At 42.2% G+C, this 14,925-nt stretch overlaps 1 long non-coding RNA gene across 1 annotated transcript; it reads left to right on the forward strand.

Annotated features, from left to right (window-relative positions):
- Positions 1–445: 445 nt before the first annotated feature.
- On the forward strand, positions 446–6,345 carry LOC112958949. The gene is made up of 3 exons (XR_003251535.1): positions 446–499; positions 5,363–5,884; positions 5,973–6,345. It is a non-coding gene; the product is annotated as an uncharacterized LOC112958949 (long non-coding RNA).
- The last annotated feature ends 8,580 nt before the right edge of the window (positions 6,346–14,925 follow it).

The raw sequence follows: 14,925 nt of genomic DNA on the forward strand, positions 1-14,925 counted from the left end.
TCTATTTGCTGCAACCAAATTTTTGTTCATTTGTCCTCATACAAAATCACAGAGCAGCTGAGTGGGCAGAGCCAGTCCAATCACACATGCAATGAGGATAAAGCTCTGCTTTTGGGGGTAATGCAACTTTTGCCAGATAATAAAAGCACGAGGAAATCCCACTTCTTGTGTGCAGTGTCACTATTCACCTCAGCGAACAGAATGACATGAGGTTGTTAGGTAAGGAAGGCTCAAATCTGCTGAAGGAGAAGGTCTGCAACTGCTTGCACCTGTAGAAGATTAAGGCTCTGTTGGGGGCCCTGAGGGTTATGAGCTTCTCTGGGTGTGGGGGATTGCTCAGCATTGGGGTAAAGGAGCACTCAGGTGAAGGAAGTGACCGTCAAGGAGTAACAGGCAGAATAAATGAGGAGTTCGGCAAGTTAAAGGCATTTCTCTAAGCTTGTGCCTCTGTCTGTTTGTCTCCTGCTGCCATGATCCGTGTTGGGTGCAGGAATTTCAGGTCAGTCCTTGTGAGCAGGAAAGGGCTTCTCTCCTTCTGCTTCCCAGGTTTCTGGTAGGGGCTGAGCTTGGTGGTGTCTGCAGGTATCCTGGATGGAGACAGCATAGGTGTCTCACTGCCACGGGGGCCAGACTGAAGGATATTGTAATGGCTGGTTGTATTAAATTGATTATAGGACTTATTTTTTCCCTTTCATTTTTGGGCCTCTCTAGGGATTAACTTCTTGGTTTATGAGGTTGATCTGGGYATTGCTGAGAGTCGTGGGTCTATGCTCAGATTAAGATCAGTCATAGTGGCTTTGCKTTTCCTATCTTATGCTCTTGCTAATGGAATAGCTTGAAAATCTGTAGCATGAGTAGAGTACAGCACAGTGCCTGAAACCTCAAAGATACGAATAGATGTCAGCTTAAAAACACAGGCAGCTCCACCTCATGAGTCTCTGGCTCATACAGAAGTCTTGTGTAGAGGTTATTTACCTCTGCTGATAGTACATGAGGGAGAACTCGCTCCAGCTCCTCCTCTAATAGCCCTTGAGACAATTGAAACTGTCTCCTTGCCAATAAGATCAGTGGTGACAATGCTGAATCTGTGTAAGGAAATGAGTAGGAAAGTACTGCTCTTGCATGGTCCCTCTGCAGACCCAAAAAGGTATTGGGCTGCTTGCCTGGGGTCTCCATCTGGGTGTCAACACCAAATGCTTGTGCTGAACACGTGGGTGTGCTGAAACTGTGCTACAGTTGAAATGGGGAGGAAAGCAACATTGTAATCCAAGGGATCTGATGTGAAACGATCTGTTCTGCATATGCATTTTGTTAGCATTCAGGTAACATTTTTATTTAGGCTCTCATTTATTGCCTATTGATCTCTGATATTTACCCACGGTTCTCTTAATTAATTTCATCTTGCTGGGATGGGAATTAAATTCACARTTAGTTTTAGGTTTAGGCCTAAACTGAACAGTTCAGTTAATGAATGACTTGCTGACAATACTAATTGCCTGGATTCTTGATAGACTCAAGGAAGTACTGCAAGACAAATTGATATTTATAGCAGGTGTTTGAAGCTGACAGATCTTGAGGGAGAAGAAGCAGATAWGCAGGATTAGGGAATTTCAGAAAAAGTTAACCTTTTTCCTTTCTGGGCCACAGAAGGCCTTGCCTGAGGCCTCATTGCTGGAGAAATGAGGCCACTGTAAGATGTATTGGCTGAGTTCAGCACTTATTTAGTGGTGGTCCCAGGAGGTAATTGCATGTGCAGCTGCAGTGCTTAATTGCCTCTGTGCCAGGACTTCAGTGCACGGACTGGGGATGCTTCCCTTGGTATATGAAGCAGGGTTGTTCCGAGTACATAATGCATTGCTGTACTGCATGTGTGATCTTACAGTGCTTCTGTCATAGGGCAATCATGTATGTAAGGGTGCTACTCTTTGGAAGCAGCGTCTGGAGCCAGGCAGATGCTCCTGCATAGTGCTAGGGAGGTGACCAAGGATGAAAGACCCCAAGAGTCCTTTCCTAATCTGCCTTTTCTAGGCTGTCCTGTCCCCAAGCTGGTGCTGCTGTTCTGGTTGCGAAGTGGCTTCCTGCAGTCCTCGAGTGCCAGCTGATTAGTGACTTTATTGCTGAGAAAGGAGCTGCCAACGTGAGGCAGCTGTAGCAAGAAGAATGGATTGAAACTGGTTGCTCAGTGGAGGGATTTTTCCAGGTTTAGGTTGATGCGACTGAGAGCAGGGCTGGAGTTCTGCATTGCAGGAAAGTTTTTGTTTGTTTTTTTGCTTTTCTTTTTCTGGCAGGTAGTTATTTCTAGTGCTTTGGTGCAGGGTTTGTTTATGCATGAAAAGGCTCTCCTGGGAGCATGTGTGCGTGGTAGTTGGGTGACGACCCAGTAAAGGGCAGCTTCAGCAGAAAACTGGCACCCCTGTGCTGGCCAGGAGGTGCACGTYGACAAGGACCAGGGAGAAAAGCAGAGAAAATTGGTTATTTTAATCCTAAATGATTTCCTTTTTAAAAAAGAAAATCTATTTTCGTTTCTCTGTTAATTTATTCCTGCCCATTTTCCCTAGAGGGTGTTATCTCTTCTTTCCCAGTTCTTCTCCTTTACAAGTGCATTCTCTTCTTTTTGGCATTGAGAAAGCGGGAGAAAAAGGGGTAAGAAATGAAGCAGAAAAGGATAAGCACAACCCTGAAAAAAAAMCCCAATTCTTCTATTTCTGCCTAAAAAGAGGGTTGGCTTTTTTAATTTGAAGAAAGATAATTTAAAAGTCTCAAAAAAAAAAAATGCCTATTACCTCCAGCAATAGCTCCAATGTCAGTCACAGCAGTGAGTGAATAATAATGAAATGGTTAAAAGCACTGGTTGCCCTCATAATGAAAAGGAGGGGACTAGGAGGGGGAACCAAATATTCTGAGTTGAGCTTGTCCTGCCCAACCTCCTTCCCCCCCACCCAGCCCTTGTAACTTCTCACTTGCACATTATGAGACTGAACATTAGCTGGGTTGATGCGTGTGGGCTATGCACTGAGCAGGAGACTGAGAGCAGCACTAGTTGCAGGACCGTGCTGGGGGCAAGCTGGACCTTCCCCAGGTCCTTGTTCTGGGGCACAGACAGAGTGAGACTCCCTGTTTTGTTTTCTGGAGGTTTTCTTCTTTTCAACCCCCAAATACAAGGCTGCAAACCCATGGGATGGCCATAGAGGCTGGGCTCCACTGCCAGGAGCTGGGGGTTTTGGGCAGCTGGACATGACCTTGAGGGCAACAGTCTCTAAACTCCACTCAAGGTGGAATTGGGTATCGATGATGGGAGTGGATCTGACTGGAGGGCTGAAATGAAACGTGGTGAGATGCTGTAAAACTGAGTTTCAATTTTCTGGAGATATTCAGGATTCATTTCTAGGCCTTGCAGTTTACGAGATAATGGGCTGTGTAACCGTTACTCATCTTTGTGACTAACGGCTTCTTTCCTGGCTTGCGTCCTGGAACTCAAAGCACTGCAATTTTTAATTCTTGATATCACAACTAATTATACTATTACAACTAGCTGTAATATTACAGCTAACATTATTCATCTTAGCCTTGCTTGTCTTTTCCCTTTTATAAATCCTGCTTCTATGTAGATTAAATTCTGAGGTTATTAACAATTTGATTATAGTTTAGTTGCATTAAATTACACCCTGGTGGTAAGGCTGTCCTGTCAACCACTACGATACCTACAATTAATTGAGAAGATAACTAGTGGTTTGATGAAAACTGTGCTGATGTAGGATAGCAATCTTTGTGGGAACCTTGTGCTGACTCTTGTGTACCTTTCTCCGTCCTAGCAATGAAGATGGACACAAAATGGGAAAGCTGGGCTGTAAGTTGTGGCAAGGTTTGCCTAATGCCTACCCATAGCAAGGTTGGATGGCCATGTATTAAAGCATGCTTTGGTTTCTAGGGCTTCTTGGATGATGCATGAAAGAAATTTGGGGAACCAAAGGAGTTGCTTTATCGTCAGATTTCATGTTCAAAACTTGGGTATAGCTTCAAAAAATGTCAGAGGGTTTCATCACTAGAGAACTCTGTGAGCAGAGTTGAGTTGCTGGGGGCTGGAGATGCTGAAATATGCAATGGGATGGCCATGCAGGCAAGGATGGAGGCACAAACCACCTGTAAGTCATGATCAGCAGGACATGCAGTGGGCAGGACTGTCCCCCCATCCTCACAGGACGTTTTGCACAGTTGTGGGGAACAAGAGTCACTAACTTTACTGCTGGTAGATGGTACCTCTGTCCAGCCATACACGTGTCTGACRGGACTCTGTTTTACCAGGTGTTTCAAGTGCCTGTTAATGTGCCCCAGGGCCTCATATTAAAAGGAGGAAGGCACTGAGGGAATTTCCAAATATCYGTCAATTCCTTCCTTTACAGCCTGAGGGGAAAGAGCTCAATGGATGCCAGTTCCCTTGGGTTAGAGATGTGGTTCACTCTCGGCATAGCAGGAACAATTCCTCTGGTAGTGACTTTTTTCCTCACTGGGATTTTCCTCATAATTGTTGGAGCAATGCCTTGTAAACGTTTCATTGCCTTAATGCTAGTCTCAAAGGTTACCTTGTTAACAAGGAGACTTTTCAGATATTCGCCACCAGGGTTCCCTTTTGTCTTCTAATAGTTGTCTGATGCTGCTCACGTGGGCAGGCAGCAAGACAGCAGGCGAAATGACTGTTTCACTGATCAGGATCTGCAATAATCACTTTGTGCTATGCATCCAAGTCTTTATGAACCTAAAGATGTTCGCCATTTTGTATGGTATATGGTGGTGTACATATCGTACCTCTAAAACATAAGTCAGGTATGGTTTTGTGGCATCTAATTGCAGATCTCTCTCTTCTCTTTTTCCTCCCCATCTTGTATGCCTCTGAAGGTGTATCTAGGCGTATCTTTTAGAATGTCAGCAGCAGACAGTGCAATTTTAAAGTACCTGGGAATGCCAATTAAAGCTTACTTATGTCATGATTGAACTGCCTTAGAAGTCGGTGCCCAGTAGAATGCACTGTGCCCTTAAAAGATGGGGAAATTGTTTCCCTGCCTGCATCTGATGATATGTTTAGCTGCAGAGAGCTGTGATCATCAACTCAAATCTTTGCACATGCAAAGAAAAGTTAGGTGGAAACCTAAATGGAAGTTGATATAGACAAAAATCAAAAGGGACATGTGTTTATTTTACATAAAGTATCAAATAAAGAAAAAGTGTCTCCAAAAGAATCAGTATTTGATTTTACTAATATCAAAATATATCAGCATTAACTGAGGTTTATCCTGGCTTGTGTTTTGGTTCCGCTAAAGTGGTCACAATGGATTTCTTTGCTTGCTTTCTATTTATTTTACTCAAGGGTAGGATCCAGAGGCCCTCGTTGAAGCATTGAATGTACAATATCTTGGACCTGTGCTCCATTGCTCAGCCTGAGATGCTCCATTGCCTCTTCTCCCTCTCAAGCAGGGAGGGAATCTGTCACCCCTTCCCAAACTGTGACATGTTTGTGTAGAGCTGAAGTGCTTCTTCTGATGCTCTGTCATCTTCCCCACACCACCTTTCTGAACCATGAGCTGGAGAGCAACCTCTTTGGCAATTAAACTCTGCTARCCAACTCCTTTCCCCCAGTCTTCCAACTGGCCAGGTGTTGTGGTGGGAACCCAACTTGGCTCTTTTGCAAGAGCTTGGCCCAGCAGGAGAAACAAGAGACCTGGTGCATTGTAGGAAGAGGAGAAGCTCCTGAGGCTGGAGGTGATCACAGCAGCTCTTCAAGCCCAGCAGCTCCTGGTTTCCAGCAGTGAAAGGGGGACCTGGCCCAGGAAGTTTGTGGGGACATCCAGCTTCTGGTGTATCTCTGGGTGTGGAAGATGCCTTAGGAATGGTAATAACTAAAGGCAAAGTCACTTTCCCTGTCCCCTGGAGTTTTGCAAGAGGCCATTGCCTCATTGCACGCTGCATCTCTTCCTCAGATTTCCAGTGCTTTTATGCTTGTTTGGTGTTTCCTGAAAACTCTTTAATTTGGCTGTACCTGGGTTCCATTGTCATCTCGGCACAGCAGGTGAGAGGAGTAAATGTGTTGCTGCTTTTGTGTCCGGACCCTACAAGGACCTGCTGGCCACGCTGTGAAATGGAGTGACATCTTATCCAGGGGAATTCAGTCCAACATATATGATGCTCATTTTCTATAAATAAGCTGCCCACATATGGCAGGGCACAAAAGGAAGAGGACAATGTCAAAAGATGTTTACTGATTTCCCGAGGAGCAGTCAGTTTAAATGAGAGCTCAGCTTAAATGAAAGGCCACAACTTCCAGAAGAGCTTGCTCTCCTGATGGAGGTCAGCTCCTATTTGGCTGCTAAAATTAGTAGCTGGGCTTCCAGGTAGACTGACTATTTTGGGTTCTAAGAAGCTGTGACAGTCTGGCCATAAAAGCAACAGTCAGGGTTGTGGAGCACTAAAAAGGAAAAATTGTTTATGTATTTACTCTAATGGGAGGGGAAATATGCTCCGTATGTTGCAGTTCTCAAAAATCTGTTTCTCCCTTGTATGCAGGTAGTGTCAACTTGGTTTCACAAATATATGTATGTATATATTTTTGTATGGATATCTGTGAAGGAGCTGGTGGCACAGACAGAGAACACAGGATACACTGGTTTCTCTATTGAYGCTCTCTCAGCTCTGAATGCTGAGCACTCAGCAAATTAAAACTAAATACAAGTAATCAAAACTGCCTGTTAGTTCCCTGCCATAAAATGAGCAAGAGTGAGAGTACAGCACTGCCTTTTTCTTCCTCTTCTCTCCAGGAAGAGCAAGCTTGTCTTGTCTTCTTACTCCCATATTGTATTTTTAAACCTTGAAATATATCTCATCCTTATCGTTGTAAGGAAAGTTTTGGGTGCTTAAGGGTACAGTAAACGTGTCATGATGTTGCATCTAATACGGGTTAACTAACTGGTAGCTCTCAAGAACTGCATGATCATATTCCACAATATATCCTGGAAATTTCCCATGAAATGGAAAGGGAAACAGTCAGGGCTAATATAAAGGTCTCACTTGCATCTTGATTTCTTAAAGTCAATAGAACAAGAAATATTTGTTTAGAAATGGAAAGCTGAAATACTATGTTTATTGATTCCTTCTTTCCGTATAAAACATTGAATTCATTATATGCCTGTAAAATATCTTACTTTCCTGAATGTGCTGAGGGAAGTTGGTGTTTTAGAAAATACCTGATCACTCTCTATTGATTTGTGTCAGATAATTCATGGTACTTTAAAATTACATGATTTGGCAGCGCTGACAGAAAATGAAACTGAAGGCCTTTTCCAACACRCTTTGTGGCAGCTGCACAAACAACACTCCTCCATGCAGAATTCCCTAAATACTAACCTGGCCCTGCATCTGCCTTTTGTGTGGGTGAGAGGTACCATTTCTACCCATGTGGTGGCTACCCCTCATGTCCTGTGGGAGCTCTGGGTTTTCCATCCAGCTAAGTCTCAGCAAGGTCTCTTAAGGACAAAACTCATTTGCAAGGACAGTGTTTTATCTAATGCATATTTCGTCATCTGAATGAGTCAAACTTGTCAAGGTGGGATACATATTTTGAGTCACAGCTGCCCCCATTCTCTAAATATATATATATATGAACTTAACTCTTGTATAAACAATCAAAAGGAGGGAAATCATTTGCAAGATTAATACTTTAATGTGCYATCTTCCTTTCTCTCTTTGGAGAGGGAAGAAAGACAAAAATACTTCAGCATTCATAGAGCCCAGTTGATGCATCATATTTGTGTGTTTAGGACCTTTTCTGTAAGGGCTTTTTCATCGGCATACTCAAAATCATGTCCTTTAATAGGCTGCTGTCACAAACATGAAAAATGATCAYTTCCTGGCAAATTCAAGGTTTTGGAGCCATTTTGACTGGGAAAGGACAAGCAAAACCAAGGCTGTCCCTAATACAGATATATTGTAGATAAACTTGGAATGAGATTCAGCAGAAAGTCTGTTGACTGTATCTGCAGGAGCATATGCAGGTTCATGCATGACTTATGCAACAAATGTTATTTGTATCATGAGATAGAACAGATATTTGTTCTATTCATTCTATCTAATGTTCAGATATTAAGAGAAATGAAGAAAACTCTTTCAGAACATTTTTTTTAAGACAGCAATGGAAAATGAGAGCTTATTTCAAGCTTTATACTTGCCTTCCACAACAACCTGAAGTGATCATTGATTGATAAGGCCAGGGATTACTGGTCAAAATCAAATCTTGCTGTGCATCCTCACTGAGTGAAGTTCAGCACTCAGATACACTGGTAGTTCTTGCTAAAAATATATGCTTGGGAGTCAAACAAGGCTATGAAAATTCTAGTTAAAAATCCACTCAGAGCGTAAAAGCACATTTTCCCTGTTCCTAGTGTGGAARGGAGTGGTATTGTACCAATGAATGAAGTCCTGCAGAGCTGCTGATTTAATAAAAAATGTTTATGTGAACCATTAAATTGGGTTTGGTCATCTTGGGTGTGTTTATCTTGTTGTTATTTTTCATTAAATCTTTGTCAGCAATTAGCCTGAACAGGAAAGTTTTCAGACTCTCCGGGAAATTAACTGAAGATCAGTTATTCTGCTGTCTTCCAAATTTATGGCTCTGCAACTAACTGCAGGCTTACTGCAATAAATAATATCTTGTATCCTCCAGTCTTATCAAATAGAAATCTGCTTCCTTGAGGGTACTCAAGATGAAATTGGTGCATTACAAACAAATTTATTAAAAGGCACATTCAATCTGTCATGAAAAATGAGGAATCTTCAGTTCTTACTAGGGCATGAGGGTTTGTGAGGGTTGTTTGTTTGGTGTTCTGTTTTTTGTTTGTTTATATTTTAATATAAATATGTCTAGGAAATTCAATAAGATTGCTCCTACAGAGCAAGTTTACCTTCTGAATGTCAAAAGCAAAGGGCAACCTGRAGCTGATTAATGGCTTCATAATCTGTCAGTTTAGAATCATAGCTAAATTATTTGTAAGATAATTTGGCTTGACTTTAATGAGGAATAAGGTCTTTCGGCCCAAAGAAAAGTCTATTAATCTCTCTGGCGCAGTGAGCAGTTGAGGGTATCTCTTACTGTATCCCTGCAAATGCATCTGTCTTCTGCAAAGTCTCAGGAAGGAGAAAGTTTAATAAACAARAACATAGTGACAAGGATGGCAAACACTAGGCTGGCGGTCTGGTTTCAATTTCCATCTTTTGTAGCTGGGCTATTGCACATGCCAAAGCTCTATATAGTGTTCAAAGGGGGACACTGAGGTGCTTGGAGCAGGGTGGCAGCTCTGCGGATGCTTAGCTGGGAGATGTTAGTGCTCAGCAGAGATCTGGAGCTTTCCAGGCCGATTGAGGATGTGGTCCAAGGTGAGAAAAATAACCTTGTTCCTGGAAGTTTAGAGGTTATTCAGTCCTTCTGGCTGCGTTGGATACTTCATATAGTTGCAAATGCGATTTAATTGGCTAAAGGGTAGCTGGGATACAAGGGTGATTTCTACAAAGATAAACATAAAATCCATTTATTTTCTTTGGTCTTCAAGAGGAGTGACTTGGGATGAGGATGCATGTTTATGACGCTTCTGGAAATGAAGAGGTAAAGGTACTGGATGCTACATGCTGGTTTGTTCTGTAGTATATAAGTTCCTACTTGTTTTCTTGTTTCATGCTAAGCGCGACTGCTATACTGTCTTGCATTGGACCTGGAAGCAGCAGTCACACAGCAAAACCAGCTAGCTCTGGCCTTTATAGCTGCTAATTGAAAAATAGCTGCTTTGAAATATGAATCAACATTGTGCTGTCCTCTGGATTRTGCAAGCTAAGGAGGGCAGCAGTGGATTGCCTCACTGGCGTCCTAGGGTAACTTCAGGATTCGAGAGAATAACAGGTTGAAGAGCTAGTTCRAAGTTCAGACTTGCATTGACTTTAACGGGTTTTGAGCCTAACAGCATGGGAGTTTTGGCGTGCTACTTTTAATTGTGTTCTGATTTTTATTATTATTTTAGTGGTAGCTATATTTCTTAATCTAAAAAGAGTTTTAGCTGTTTCAATACCTCACTATTTCAGGGAGCTATTTTATTGCAGTAGGAAACAAATTAAGTTGTTTAAATCTATATTGGTTTTTCCATGGGAAAATCAAAGATAAATTCAACACAGGTCAGGTTGTAATAATATAGAGCACTTCCTTCCATCTCTTTTGTGGAGCAGACCCACAGGTCACCATTACCTAATGCTTTCTGGTGGGAGAAGGAGAAGCAAAAAGTGCTAGCATCCATCTTTGCCTGTGAGTAGTTAGGCCTATTGATGTTCATAGACTATAACAGGAAAAATGCTTTCTGAAGCCATTTGATTCCAAAAACTKGAGTTCTTACTGCCAGTTAAATGTCAGATAAATGTTGTATTGTCAGATAAAATGGTTTGTTGATCAAGGATCTGGATCATGGAGACCTGAGATCTACACCACCCTCCTACTTGGGGCTATGCTAGTGCTGGGGTTGGTGCTGTCCCCCGAGTCTATGGATTATCTTTAATATTAGCATCAGCAGAGACCAGCGAGTCGGGGAAAACTGCAAGCTCTTTGCCTGCAGGACGTTAGTCACAGATCAGACTAGCCCTAGCCTGGCTGACTACAGCTTGCATCTCGTTCCTGTTTGAGTAAAGCTACTTGTGGTAATGGCCTTATTAAACTGGTATATGCTACAAATCCACACRAAGAGAAATAAGTGCCCAGATTAGATTAGTCACTAACAGCTCTGAACATACAGCTGTTTGCCAAATGGCACATTGAGTTTTTATTTTTGCATAGACTTCGACTGATAGCAATTTGAAGGCAGTCATTACAGCCATCAGCCTCTGAATGAGAAATTTCAAGGGACATTTCAGGATAAATCAGCTCCTCTGCTAGAAGAAATTATTCCTGATTTGCTCTAGGCTATGGAAAGCAATTACATGCATTTAGTACAATAACCTGTTTTTCCCAAATAGGAGTAACTCTTTTGGCAACAAACACACACTTTTACTTCCAATTAAGTGTGTGGGTATGCAAACAGAAGGAAAACTGCTTTTTTAAGTTCAGTGTAATAACTGGAAAATAGTTGGAAGAAAGAAATGTCATTTGCAATTCAGAGTATGAGACTTTGACCATTCGTAATCCCTCCTTTGCAACACAGTTGAGTTTGTGAAGACAGACGCACGCTTCCCAATTAATTCATAAGTATTACAGACTTAATTCCTTTCCAGCTGGTAGACTCCTTAGAAAAGGATGTGTTTTCAGATGTAAACTTGCTGTAACTCATGCTTCTTCTGTTCTATTTTAAATTCCAGCATGTGGTTTTCTTCTRTCTTTGATACTCTAGGGATGCCTTGTAATCCCTGAACCGTACTGAATTCATAACCTTGTGACAGATACATGTTAAAGGGATGCAATTCGTAATTCTTCCTGGCCATTAAACAGCATTCTGGAAGCCTATTTCTAATGGCTGCTCTCAGTGTATATGTATGTTTGCACCTCTTTCAAGCTACAATGAATATATTTTAATCTTGATTATTAGTATGATAAAAAGCAGTCATTACAAATATTTAAAAAGATAGTTATCTTTTCTCCCCTTCAGCCCATTTCATTACATTATTATCTCTTTTGTACAAATGAGTCAGGTCTTTGGTGTCACTGAACTTGTTTGAAAATCCTGAGAGCATTTTCTTGAATAAAAATTGGGTTTAGAAAGAAGAGGGTCTTTTTATTTACTTTCCATTTTTCATCCTTTAGGACTTTCTCAGTGGGTGTTCTTGGGTCAACTCTGCAATTAGAAGCTATTTAATTGATTTTTAAATGAAAGCTGAGATTCTTGCATTCCCCAGGAGCCGGAGTTTTAATGAACACCACCACCCAGTACCAGGAGACTCACAATTAAGTTCTTGAGCTGGCAGTGCAATTTCACAACAATTTGAAAAACTAGTGTAGTATAAATATGGCAGGAGGACAGGCTGCTGGGTAGTGTAGACTGTGGCATCTACATCTGCTTTATCTGAACTCTGGTTACTGCTTAAAGACATGGCACTGTCCAGATCTGACATTTAACTGGGTGTTCAGCCAGGCTGGGATGAGGCCAGTACATATCCATGCATGAAGGATTGCTTCTCTGGCCTATAAAGTGATGCTAAAGTTGGATATGGGGCTTTGAGCAATGTATGCAAGGTGAGTTGTCCTGGTCAAGGAAAGGTCTGACTATTAGCACAGTGTTGGAAAGGCCCCATGCTGAACTCTAATTTTCATTTAGTGGAAGGGAAAATTGAAGTGGAGGATCTGTGGAGAGCTAGATAGAGCAGGGCATGAGAACTCTTGCTAATCTGTGCCTAGAGGCTGGCAAGGTGGGGAGAATGCACCATGAAAACATCAGTTGCATCCTATGGAACTTATGAACAGGTTAAGCCTACTGCAAAGCTCTTCATTCCAGGATGCAGCAACATTGCAAAGGCAAAAGTAATTGATATGTACTGTGTCCACGTCACTCTCCAAGCTCAGCTGAGGAGAAAGTGAGTTGCATAAACTSTTATCCCAGTTGTGTAGGTTAGTTCAATGGTATTAATGTGGCATGGTTAAAAAGTTGTGCTTGGCAGATTGGTATATGGGCTGATGTTTAAACACTAGGAAAAGAGAAATTTCAAAGAAGAGGGTGGATTTTAGCTTCWCTGTTACTCTTGCATGAGATAGGATGTCTAAGTCTAAAAGGGTCAGGCCAGCAGAGAATTGCTGACTCTTTGAATACAAATACATAGATACATGAGTCTTTAATGCAGATGCCTCAACTTGGTGTGCTGCAGAAGGGTCTGAGCCCATTCAGGTGGTCGTTTGAAATTGTGACAGTCAGTGAAGGGAAGACTATTGGGAAGCTGGAAGGAGGAACCGTTAAGAACTCTTTGAAGGACTTGGCTTTGGGTTGGGTGTCCGCACTAACTTCGGCAAACCTATCATGATAGCAGTTAATTGAGATATGGGGAATGTGCAATGATGTGAAACAGGCCAGGGTTTTATATGAAGAAGAACCCCCAGAATAGCAGCTAAGAAGAACCACCAGAMTAGCAGCTGAGATTATTTTTCTTTTTTTTTCTTCCCTCTTTCTTCTTTTTTCCTTCTTCCACCAGTCGCGCTACTTTTAAGTCTTGAAAGAAAGCCCTGTTCCTTTGCTCGGCATTGTGTCAGTCTGCGGAGAGAGTCTGCAGGGAGATGGGCAGGAGCTGGGAGCACTTTCATCTTAACCGGGCTCTCCGTGCATGCCTCTCCAGGGGGGAATCCTCCCGCGGGAAGAACTTCAGAGCGAACGGCAGTGCACCGGGCTGATAAGGAGATGAAACAGCAGCGGSGACACCGAGAGCCGTGGCACAACTGCTCCCGAGGAGGTGACGAGTGAAGCACTTTGCTCACTCCTTGGTGGTTAACTCTTTCCCTTGTCTCTGGTTGCTGCGTAACTTAAACATATTAACTTATTGCTTGGCTTTTAAGTGCATCGTTGTTTGCCCATTCCTTGTGCATTTGTCTTGTATGTTCCTATTTGTTTATTTATTTTGGTGGAGAAGAAAAAAGTAACTAGCTTTGAAAAGATAGAAACTGTCATTTTTGAATGTGTGGCTATCCAGACAACAAGTCTCTGAAATGCTCACAGCAACACCCCAATCCCACTGACAAAACCTCTGAGCCTTATTTTAAAAGATAATTAAAACTCTGACTAGAGAAAAAAAAATAAGAAATCTGTGCATGCTAAAAAGAACAGCACTTTGAGTATTTCTTGCTGCCTGCAGTGTTTAATATTTCCTTGTGTCCAGGGCCACCACAACACCTCTAAAACATCCAAGTAGAGCGTAAGACCCATGTACACAGGGTTTAGTGATACATAAGCCATCCTCCGGTGCACAGCTCGGAGGAGAGCTAAGACAGAAACAGAGTCAAGGAACTATTTCTAAATGGCCCTTATTAATGCTGCCTTGTTTCCTCATTAACGCCAAGAGAATTCATGTGAAGGGACTCGTGGTGCTAATGGAGTTATCTAACAGAATCTCCCCACGCTGATGGCAGAGGCTGCTCCAATTCACTGGCCCTCACATTAGTGCCGGGTGAGTAATTGAATTATTCATTAGCTAGCAAGAGAAAAAATTATCTCTTTTTTTTTTTTCTTTTTTTTTTTCCTGTTGATAGTATTAACTTGAGCTTCAATTATTAATTGAAACATTGGTTTTGGTCAATTGGCTTTTGTGGAGGCGCAAGGTAGCTAAAACCTTGTTCTGCAACACTTCACCTACCAATGTTTAACTGCATTAAATAGTTCTGAAGTATCTTTGAAATGAATTTGGTTCAGTTCCCATTAGCGCTAATAGCAGTTACATGCCCGCACTGGTAGAATAAGACTTGTTGCCCTTAATCTGCTCTTCTGCATAGCATGTCATTGGTGGAGTGCAAGGAAGACACTGGTCTCAGTAAATCGGAAACAAGGAGGACCTCTTCCCAAGGGCGAGCAGAGAGAGGTCCAGCTACTTCAACCCTCCGGATGAGGCAGCAGAAAGGTTGCTCGAGGTCATAGCAAAGATGAGGTGTGGAAAGACCCTCCAAGGAGGACATCTGAAAATGAAAGTGAGTTCCCTGAGATGCTCTGTGTTTGATACCCAAGCCAATGCACTGGCTGCTCTGCCTTAACTCAAGAAGGATAAAAGGGACAGTGCAATTTAGTGTTGACCACAACTGACCTCCAGCCTAGTAAAAATGACTGAAGCATTAGGGATAAATCTAAAAGAAGCAGTGTCTAAAACCAAGATTGGAGAGTTCAGCTGGAGCAGGGTAACTACTTTCACTAACTGAAGTGTGCAGAGACAGCTGGAGGTGATTTGCTC

This window comes from Nothoprocta perdicaria, unplaced genomic scaffold, assembly GCF_003342845.1.
Source record: "Nothoprocta perdicaria isolate Ctin4 unplaced genomic scaffold, notPer1 scaffold_93, whole genome shotgun sequence".
Lineage (NCBI taxonomy): Eukaryota > Metazoa > Chordata > Aves > Tinamiformes > Tinamidae > Nothoprocta > Nothoprocta perdicaria.